The 9,919-nt window shown below is 43.9% G+C and overlaps 1 pseudogene; it reads right to left on the bottom strand.

Annotated features, from left to right (window-relative positions):
* Nucleotides 1-429: 429 nt before the first annotated feature.
* Nucleotides 430-517, bottom strand: LOC128575673 (uncharacterized; annotated as a pseudogene).
* Nucleotides 518-9,919: the final 9,402 nt, after the last annotated feature.

Raw genomic sequence — 9,919 nt, 5'->3', positions numbered from 1 at the left:
TAACCTCTGAGCCACAGGAACCACCTTTTTTTTTTTTTTTTTTTGAGACAGAGCCTCAAGCTATTGCCCTGGGTACAATGCTGTGGCATCATAGCTCACAGCAACCTCAAACTCCTGGGCTCAAGTGAGTCTCCTGTCTCCACCTCCCAAGTAGCTGGGACTACAGGTGCCCACCACAATGCCCGGCTATTTTTTGGTTCCAGCCATCATTGTTGTTTGGCGGGCCCAGGCTGGATTTGAACTCGCCAGCTCAGGTGTATGTGGCTGGCGCCTTAGCCACTTGAGCCACAGGCGCAGAGCCTTTTTTTTAGTAGAGACGGGTTTCACTCTTAGGCTGGTCTTGAACTCCTGAGCTCAAGAAATCCAGAGCTTGGCCTCCCAGAGTGCTAGGATTACAAGTGTGAGCCACTGCACCTGGCCATTATTTTTTTTAATATGGAATACTTCACGAATTTGCATGTCATCCTTGTTCAAGAACCAAGCTAATCTCTGTATGGGTCCAATTTTAGTAGCATCATTCTTTTTTTTTTTTTTTTAATCTTTTTGATAATAGTCATTCTAGCTAGGGTAAGATGATTTCTCACTGTGGTTATTTTTGTTTTTTGATTTTTTTTTTTTGAGACAGTCTCACTTTGTTGCCCTCAGTAGAGTGCCATGGTGTCCTAGCTCACAACAACCTCAAACTTTTGGGCTCAAGTAATTCTCTTGCCTCAGCCTCCTGAGTAGCTGGGACTACCACAATGTCCAGTTAGTTTTAGAGACAGATTCACTTTTTTTTTTTTTGAGACAGAGTCTCAAGCTGTAGCTCTGGGTAGAGTGCCGTGGCATCACAGCTCACAGCAACCTCCAACTCCTGGGCTTAAGCCATTCTCTTGCCTCAGCCTCCTGAGTAGCTGGGACTACAGGCCACAATGCCTGGCTATTTTTATTTATTATTTATTTTTTATTGTTTTTGTAGAGATAGAGTTTTACTTTATCACCCTCGGTAGAGTGCCATGGCGTCACACAGCTCACAGCAACCTCCAATTCCTGGGCTCAGGCAATTCTGTAGCCTCAGCCTCCTGAGCAGCTGGAACTACAGGCGCCCACCACAACGCCCGGCTACGTTTTTGTTGCAGTTTGGCCGGGGCTGGGTTTGAACCCGCCATGCTTGGTATATGGGGCCGGCACCCTACCCACTAAGCCATGGGCACCGCCCTGCCCAGCTATTTTTTTGGTTGTAGTTGTTTGGCAGGCCTGGGCTGGATTCGAACCCTCCAGTTGTGGTGTATGTGGCTGGAGCCTTAGCCGCTTGAGCTACAGGCACTGAGCCAACAGGTTCACTCTTGCTCAGGCTGGTCTCTAATTCCTGAGTTCAAACAATTCATCTGCCTTGGCCTCAGAGAGTGCTAGGATTACAGGCATGGTGGCTCACACTACCTTTAAGACAGAGTCTTGGGTGGTGCCCGTGGCTCAAGGAGTAGGGCACCAGCACCATACACCGGAGGTGGTGGGTTCAAACCCAGCCCTGGCCCAAAACTGCAAAAAAAAAGACAGAGTCTTGCTCAGACATGCCTGCTACAGTGCAGTGGCCCTTTCAGGTCACTGCAACCTCCAAGTCTTGGGCTCAAGAGAGCCTCCTGCTTCAGCCTCTTGAGTATCTGGAATTGTAAGCATGCACCACTATGCCTGGTTCATTTTTCTTTTCTTATCCTTTTTTCTTTTTTTGTAGAAGACAGGGTCTCCATACAATGCTCCTGGCCTCAAGTAATCCTTCTACTTTGGCTGCCCCAAATGCTAGGGACCATCTGGCCCTCGCTATGCCTTTTTGGGCTCAAGCGATTCTCATGTCTCAGCCTCCCAAGTAGCTGGGACTATACGCATCCACCACTATGCCTGGCTATTTTTAAAGGTGGGGTCTCACTCTAGCTCAGGCTGATCTTGAACTCAGTACAGATGATCTGCCTGCCTTGGCCTCCCAGAGTGTTAGGGTTACAGGCGTGAGCCACCACACCCAATCACTGTGGTTTTGAGTTGCATTTTTTTGGTGATTAGTGATGTTGAGCATATTTTCATATACCTGTTGGCTATTTGTGTATCTTCTTTTGAGAAATGTCTTTCAGGATCTTTCTCTACTTTTTAATGGGATTATTTGTTTGTTTGTTTGTTTTCTGTTGAATTGTTTACTTTTCTTGTATATTTTGGAATATCAGTCCTTTGGCAGATGAATAGTTTACAAATATCTTCTCTAATTCAGTAGGTTGTGTCTTCACTCTGTCGATTGTTTCCTTTGCTGTGCTGAAACTTTTTAGTTTAATATAGTCCCATTCGTGTATTTTTGCTTTTGTTTCCTGTGCTTTTGATGTCTTAGCCATAAAGTCTTGGCCTAGAGCAATGTCCTAGAGCAGGCAACAAACATTTGAGAGTATGAACAAGTGAAAGCTAGTTCTGTGATTTAAAAAAAAAAAATAGTGCAATAAACCCTGGTAAAATTGTTTCAGGAAAAAAAGCAAAGGCAAAAATAAATAATATTAGGAATGAAAGAGGGGGACCACACTTATAATAGAGATGAAAAATCTTAATGAGTACCTATGAATAATTTCATGCCAGTAAATTTGAAAGCTTACAGGAAAATAGGTAATTAATTAGGAAAATATAAATCTCCAGAATTAACTCAAGAGAGGATAGAAAACCTGGATAATACCCTAAACATTAACACATTAGATCAGTAGTTTAAAAGGCCTACTCAGAAAAGCATACCAAATGAGTTTTATCAAACCTTCTACAGGAATAGGTACACGTAACTCTTTTGTTCCTGAAATTAGAGATGGAGAGGAGTCCTCAGCCAATTTTATGAAGGTGGTATAGAGTGGTTATTTATTTCTCAGAATATTAAAGTAGTTGTAAAATACTGAAAAACTGAAAAGTGTTTCAAAACTCACATTCTTTTTCTTTTTTTTTATTGAGGCAGAGTCTTACTTTGTCTCCCTCAGTAGAGTGCCGTGGCATTATAGCTCACAGCAAGCTCAAACTGTTGTGCTCAAGCAATTCTCTGGCCTCAGCCTTCCCAGTGGCTGGGACTATAGGTGCCTGCCACACTGCCCAGCTATTTTTTAGAAACAAGGTCTTGCTCTGGCTCAGGCTGGTCTCAAACCTGTGAGCTCAGGCAATCCACCTGCCTCAGCCTCCTAAGTGCTAGGATTACAGGCGTGAACCACCACTCCCGGCCTCACAACATTATTTCATTTTAAATATTTTATTTATATCCAAATTGGAATTTAGTATCACTTTATTTTTCTGTTGTTAATAGAAACAAACTCATTAATATTTTCAAAATCTATTTATGAAAAAAATCACTACAGGCGGTGCCTGTGGCTCAGTGAGTAGGGCGCCGGCCCCATATGCTGAGGGTGGTGGGTTCAAACCCATTCCCGGCCAAACTGCAACAACAACAAAAAAATAGCCGGGCGTTGTGGCGCGCACCTGTAGTCCCAGCTGCTTGGGAGGCTGAGGCAAGAGAATCTCGTAAGCCCAAGAGTTAGAGGTTGCTGTGAGCCGTGTGACGCCATGGCACTCTACCGAGGGCGGTACAGTGAGACTCTGTCTCTACAAAAGAAAAAAAAAAAAAAGAAAAAAATCACTACAAACTAAACTACATGAAAACACGTATATAGGGGTACATGTTTTTTCTTTTTTCGTGAGGTTTTTCGGCCGGGGCTGGGTTTGAACCCACCACCTCCAGCATATGGGACTGGCGCCCTACTCTTTGAGCCACAGGCGCCGCCCGTGTGTTTTTTCTTTTGTCTCAGACTTCCACATGGTTTGGCATGGCCTACTAAAGCCTAACTCTAGAGCTCGAAGAACTGGGCTGTCGTCTGGCCGGGATGACTACTTTTCACATATTCACCATGTTTTTCCTTCTCTTCAAATTATTTTACGTTATTCAATTTTAGAATATAAGTAATACAGCTTCTTCTTACTTTGTAACTATCTTCTATTTAAAATAATGTCATAGCGTTAGTAATTTCTCAGAATATACTGCACAGGAAACTTAGTTTGCTATATTTTGTTAGTATCAGTTTACCAACAATTTAACATTAAAATTTAGTCTTTTTTTCTCATAGTAAGTGCCCTATACAGGTGTACTATTTTTTAAAATTTAAGATTGGGCGGCACCTGTGGCTCAGTGCGTAGGGCACCAGCCCCATATACTGAGGTTCGAACCCGGCCCTGGTCAGCAACTGCAGGGTTGTGACAACTGCAACAAAAAATAGCTGAGCATTGTGGCGGGCGACTGTAGTCCCAGCTACTCGGGAGGCTGAGGCAAGAGAATTGCTTGAGCACAACAGTTTGTGCTCCAGGACTTGGAGGTTGCTGTGAGCTGTGATGCCACAGCACTCTACTGAGGGCAATAAAGTGAAACTCTGTCTTTAAAAAAATAAAATTTCAGATTAAGATGAGGGTATGGATGATTAGGTTACAATATTCGCATTTCTTAGGTAAAGTCCATGTTGTAGTTGTGTCCTGCACCCAAGAGGTGTGCCATATATCCTTACATTGTGCCCATTAGGTGGGAGCCCACTAATCCCTCGCCCCCCAACTTGACTGAATTGAGTTTTTCTCTTATGTGGATGTGTATTAGTTTGTCTACTGGCTTCCTATTAGTATTGAGTACATTGGATACTTGTTTTTCCATTCTTGTGATACTTTACTAAGAAGAATGTGTTTCAATTCCATCCAGGTTAATACAAAAGATATAAAATCTCCATCATTTTTTTTTCTTGAGACAGGGTCTTACTTTGTCACCCTTGGTAGAGTGCTGTGGCATCACAGATCACAGCAACCTTCAGCTCTTGGGCTTAGGCAATTCTCTTGCCTCAGCCTCCTGAGTAGTTGGGACTACAGGCACCTGCCACAACACCTAGCTATTTTTTTTGTTGTTGCCGTTTGGCCAGGGCCAGCGCCCTACTCACTGAGCCACAGGCACCGCCCTCCATCCTTTTTTTTATGGCTGAATGATATTCCATGGTATACATATACTATAGTCTATTAATCCATTCATGGATTGATGGGCACTTAGTTTGTTTCCACATCTTGGTTATTGTGAATTGAGTTGTGATAAACGATCTAGCTCAAATGTCCTTATGATAAAATGATTATTTTTCTTCTGGGTAGATGCCTAGTCATGAGATTGCAGGATCAAATGGAAGGTTTATTTTGAGTTCTTTGGGTATTCTCCATACTTCTTTCCAAAGAGGCTGTATAAGTTTGCAGTTCCACCAAGACTGTAAAAGTTAAATCTTAGTCTTAATCCAAATGATCATCAACTGATGAAAGGATAAACAAAATGTAGTATATAGGCTAAAAGCCTACATGCTCTGTGCCCAAGCATCCTGAGAAAAGCAGTTTAGATTTCTCGCTCCCCTAGGTTTCTTTGTAGGCCTGGCGACCTCAGAATGTGGCTGTTAACCCTGGGGGCATTAGAGCCAAAACTCCATTCCCAGAGATACCGCCCAGGGGCTGATGCATGCAAGTCATGTAATCAATACGCTGTACGGCCTCCGGACCATGGTTAAGCGAGTTACTAAGTTTCTGCCCCTCAGGTTGTTGTGGGTTTCCAGAGATTTTAAGGAGCAATCTACTCTTTCTTTATTGTGGTCTTGTGGCTTATCGGCTCATGAGCAAAGCAGTTAACTCATGTGATAGTTGTTTTGGGTTAGAAAAATGTATATTAGTTAATCACCAGGCACCAAGAAAAAGTTACTCAGATTTTACCCTATGTTTTGTAAAGCTATTGTGTGATTATAGATCAACAGTGTGTACGTAACTAGCTGGCTATTTAAGCTGGCTGGAAACAAAGAATATCGCTACTTGCCATCATGGACTTGTAGCCGTTTCTTGTTTTCATACCATTTCAGGAGTGGGCTTTACACCTGTGACGCCAGTCACTCCACGATCCCTCGCACAACAGTGGTACATTTATACAATGGAATACTCATTTAGCAATAAAAAGCAATGAAGTTAAGATATGTGCCGTAACATGGATGAACCTTGAAAACATTCGCTTAAGAGAAAAATCTATTCCCCAAAGACCATACCTTGTATGATTCCACATTTATGAAACACCATGAATAGTTTTGACTTATTCATGGTTTGTAAATAAGGAGGAAAAAAAAAAGAACTCCAGAATAGGCAAGAAAGAGAGAAGAGAGATCAATGGTTGCCTGAGCCTAGTGGTGGTAGGGGTTTGGGAGGGGATGACTGTTAATAGGCATAGGATTTCTTTTGGGGTGATAAAAAATGTTCTAAACTTGTGATAGTTGCACAATTGAAATATACACTCTAAATGAATATTATGGCATATGAATTATACTTCAAGAAAGCTATTATATATAAAAGAAAAACAACCCCTTGCTCGAAGCATACGCACACGCACACACATGCATCACCCACCTGGCTCATCCTGCTTGTTCAGGATTCACTGCTTCCTGGGAGCCCTACTTGATTCTTCCTTGATAATTCCCCTTTATTGTCTTTCCTGTATCCTGGCACACCTCACATACTGTATTTGTCTGAATTCATCCCCCCAGTTCCTGGGGGCAGAGGAGTCAGACACAGTGCCTGTCTTGAAAGAGCTCAAGTGTAAGCAGAATATAGAAGGACGAAGCTGCATGGTGTTTGGAGAGCACAGAGAAAAGAGCAGCAACGCTAACTTTGTCAGAGTGGGATGAGTTTGAAGTGTAATAAGAAAGGCATCCTAGGCTAGGCATGGTGGCTCATGTCTCTAAACCCAGTATTTTGGGAGGCTCAGGTGGGAGGATCCCTTGAGGCCAGGAGTTCTAGACCAGCCCCAGCAAGAGTGAGACCCCATCTCTACAGAAAATAGAAAAATTTAGCTGGTGTGGTGGTGCCCAGCCATAGTCTCAGCTACTTGGGAAGCTGAGGTTGGAGGATTCCTTGAGCACAGGAGTTTCAGATTGCAGTAAGCTATAATGATGCCATCCCACTCTACCCTGGAAGACACAGTGAGACTCTATCCCCCCCACCCACAGAAGAAAGAGGGAGGGAGGAAGAGAGAGAGAAAGAGGAAAGAAGGAAGGAAGGAAGGGAGAGAGAGAGGGAGGAAGGAAGGAAGGACTTCCAAGGATGTTTAGGAATCCATTGTATCTTGAAGGATGAATCAGACAGGGACAGGCAGGTATTGGGGTGAGGTGAGGAGCATCACACTGGGAACAATGAAAGTGACTCAGGACGAAGAGTCAGAAATTCAGCTCTTCCCCTGACTTGCTGTGTAACACTGGGGAAGTCATCACTCCTCACTGAGCCTCAATTTCCCCAAAGTTAAGGGAAGGTGTTGGACTAGACGGTCTCTGATGCTCTTGCTCCTGCTTACTTAGATGCTCATTTGTGTCTGAATTTTCATGGGGTCAGCACATATTTATTGACCATCTATAATGTGGCACTGAGGATACAATGAGGGGACAAAAGAGGCAGCTGCATACAGCTGGGGAGCGTGCCGTCAGGCCAAGTGCAGGATGTTCTGACAGTGAGTAACAAGGACACCTGCCTGGCTGAGGAGGAGAAACACCATTTCTCAGACCGGGTCATTTGAGCTGAGATCTGAAGGACAAGGACAGTGTGTCCTATCACAAGCAGAGGGGGAACAGCAGGGCCAGAGTGGAGGACAGGGAGGCTCAGGTGAGGCAGTGAAAGGAGCCCAGTGACTTCGCAGTGAGAGTGGGCAGAGGAGTGGTAGCAGGGAATGGATCATCAAGGGTCTTGGAAGCCACAGAAATGAAATGACTTAAAAAGAAAGAAGTGAAGTGACTTTGATCTTTACCTTAACAGTAAGGAGATGGATAACCAAAAAGTGGTACTTTCATTAAATTCATTAAATATTCAGTCATAAATACCTTCCAAGTTTTTCACCCAAAAAGAAAAAAGAAAAAATATTCAGCCATAAAAACAAAGTATTGGGCGGTGCCTGTGGCTCAGAGGGTAGGGCGCCAGCCCCATATGCTGGAGGTTGTGGGTTCAAACCCAGCCCTGGCCAAAAAAAAAAAACAAATAAAGTATTAATGCATTTTGAAACTTGAAAACAGGGCGGCGCCTGTGGCTCAGTCGGTAGGGCACCGGCCCCATATACCGAGGGTGATGGGTTCAAACCCAGCCCCGGCCAACTGCAACCAAAAAATAGCCGGGCGTTGTGGTGGGCGCCTGTAGTCCCAGCTACTTGGGAGGCTGAGGCAAGAGAATCGCTTAAGCCCAGGAGTTGGAGGTTGCTGTGAGCTGTGTGATGCCACGGCACTCTACCGAGGGCCATAAAGTGAGACTCTGTCTCTACAAAAAAAAAAAAAAAGAAAACTTGAAAACATAATGCTGATTGAGAGACCACATATCATATAACTTCATTTATATGAAATGTCCAGAATAGGCAAATTCGTAGAGATAGAAAGTTGATTAGTAGTTGCTGGGATATGAGGAAAGGGAAAATTGGGAGTGACAGCTAACAAGTTCAATGTTTTTTAAGGGGGGGGAATAAAAATGTTCTGGAATTAGATAATGATGATGGTTGCACAACCTTGTGAATATACTTAAAAACACTAAATTACACACTTTAAAGGAATTATTAATTTTATAGCCAGTGAATTATAATACCCCCTCTTTTTTTTTTTGTAGAGACAGAGTCTCACTTTACTGCCCTCGGTAGAGTGCCGTGGAATACCCCCCCCTTTTTTTTTTGAGACAGAGTCTTACTATGTCGCCCTTAGTAGAGTGCCGTGGCGTCACAGCTCACAGCAAACTCTTGAGCTTTGCTCAAGGCGATTCTCTTGCCTCAGCTTCCCGAGTAGCTGGGACTATACGCCCCTGCAACAATGCCCCGCTATTTTTTTGTTGTACTTGCTATTGTTGTTTGGCAGGCCTGGGCTGGGTTCAAACTGCCAGCCCTGGTGTATGTGGCCAGCACCTTAGCTGCTGAGCTACAGGGACGGAGCCATTGGCTATTTTTTTGTTGTAGTTGTCATTGTTGTTTGGCAGGCCTGGACTGAATTTGAACCTGCGAGCTCTGGTGTATGTGGCTGGCGTCCTAGCTGCTAAGCTACAGGCGGTGAGCCTATTTTTTACTTTTTGAGAGACTCTTATGCTGCTGCCGTGACTAGAGTGCTATGGCATTACAAGTAACCTCAAGTTCTTGGGCTCAAGTGATCCTCTTGCCTCAGTTTTTCCATTTTTAGTAGAGATGGGGTCTCACTATTGCTCAGGCTGATGTTGAACTTCTAAGCTCAGCTGATCCACTAGATTTGACCTCCCAGAGTGCTAGGATTACAGGTGTGAGCTACCCAGCCTGGGCTTTGTTTTTTTTTTGTTGTTGTTAAAGAGACAGGCTATGTTGCCCAGGCTGGCCTCACACTTCTAGGCTCAGGTGATCCTCTTCCTTGGCCTCCAGAGTAGTTGGGAATACTAGAGAAGCATGCCACTGTGCCTGGCTAACTTAAACACTTTAAACGGGTAGATTCTATGGTATAGAAATTCTATCTCAATAAAGCTGATTTTACAATTAGTGTCATATACTTTGGAAATGCAGTGGAAATTGAGTTTTCCCCAGGCCTGTAGGATTTATGTGTAGAAGGCAATCTGGGATCAGATGAAATACTCTGTGTTTGAAGGAGGGTGAAAAAAATATTTCAAAAAAAGTTCTTTAGCCTTGGTGTCAGTGAAGGAGAGCTCTGTGACGTGTTGTTCGAGATTGAAGGGTGTACAGGGTGCTGCCGGCACTTAGCCTTTCTGCTGAGAAAGCCGCTGGCTCCCAGTGCCCTCCAGCAGCAGCCCCATCCCCCTATGACAGGAGGCTTGTTACAACAGCCTCCTGGGTAGTCACACACCACCAAGGACAAATCTCCTGTTATCATCCAGGAAAGAGTTCAACTTATTTACAATT

The sequence above is a fragment of the Nycticebus coucang genome, chromosome 22 (genome assembly GCF_027406575.1).
Source record: "Nycticebus coucang isolate mNycCou1 chromosome 22, mNycCou1.pri, whole genome shotgun sequence".
In the NCBI taxonomy this organism is placed as follows: Eukaryota; Metazoa; Chordata; class Mammalia; order Primates; family Lorisidae; genus Nycticebus; species Nycticebus coucang.
Note: the sequence above shows the minus strand (reverse complement) of the source record. Positions and strands in the feature narration are given on the sequence as shown.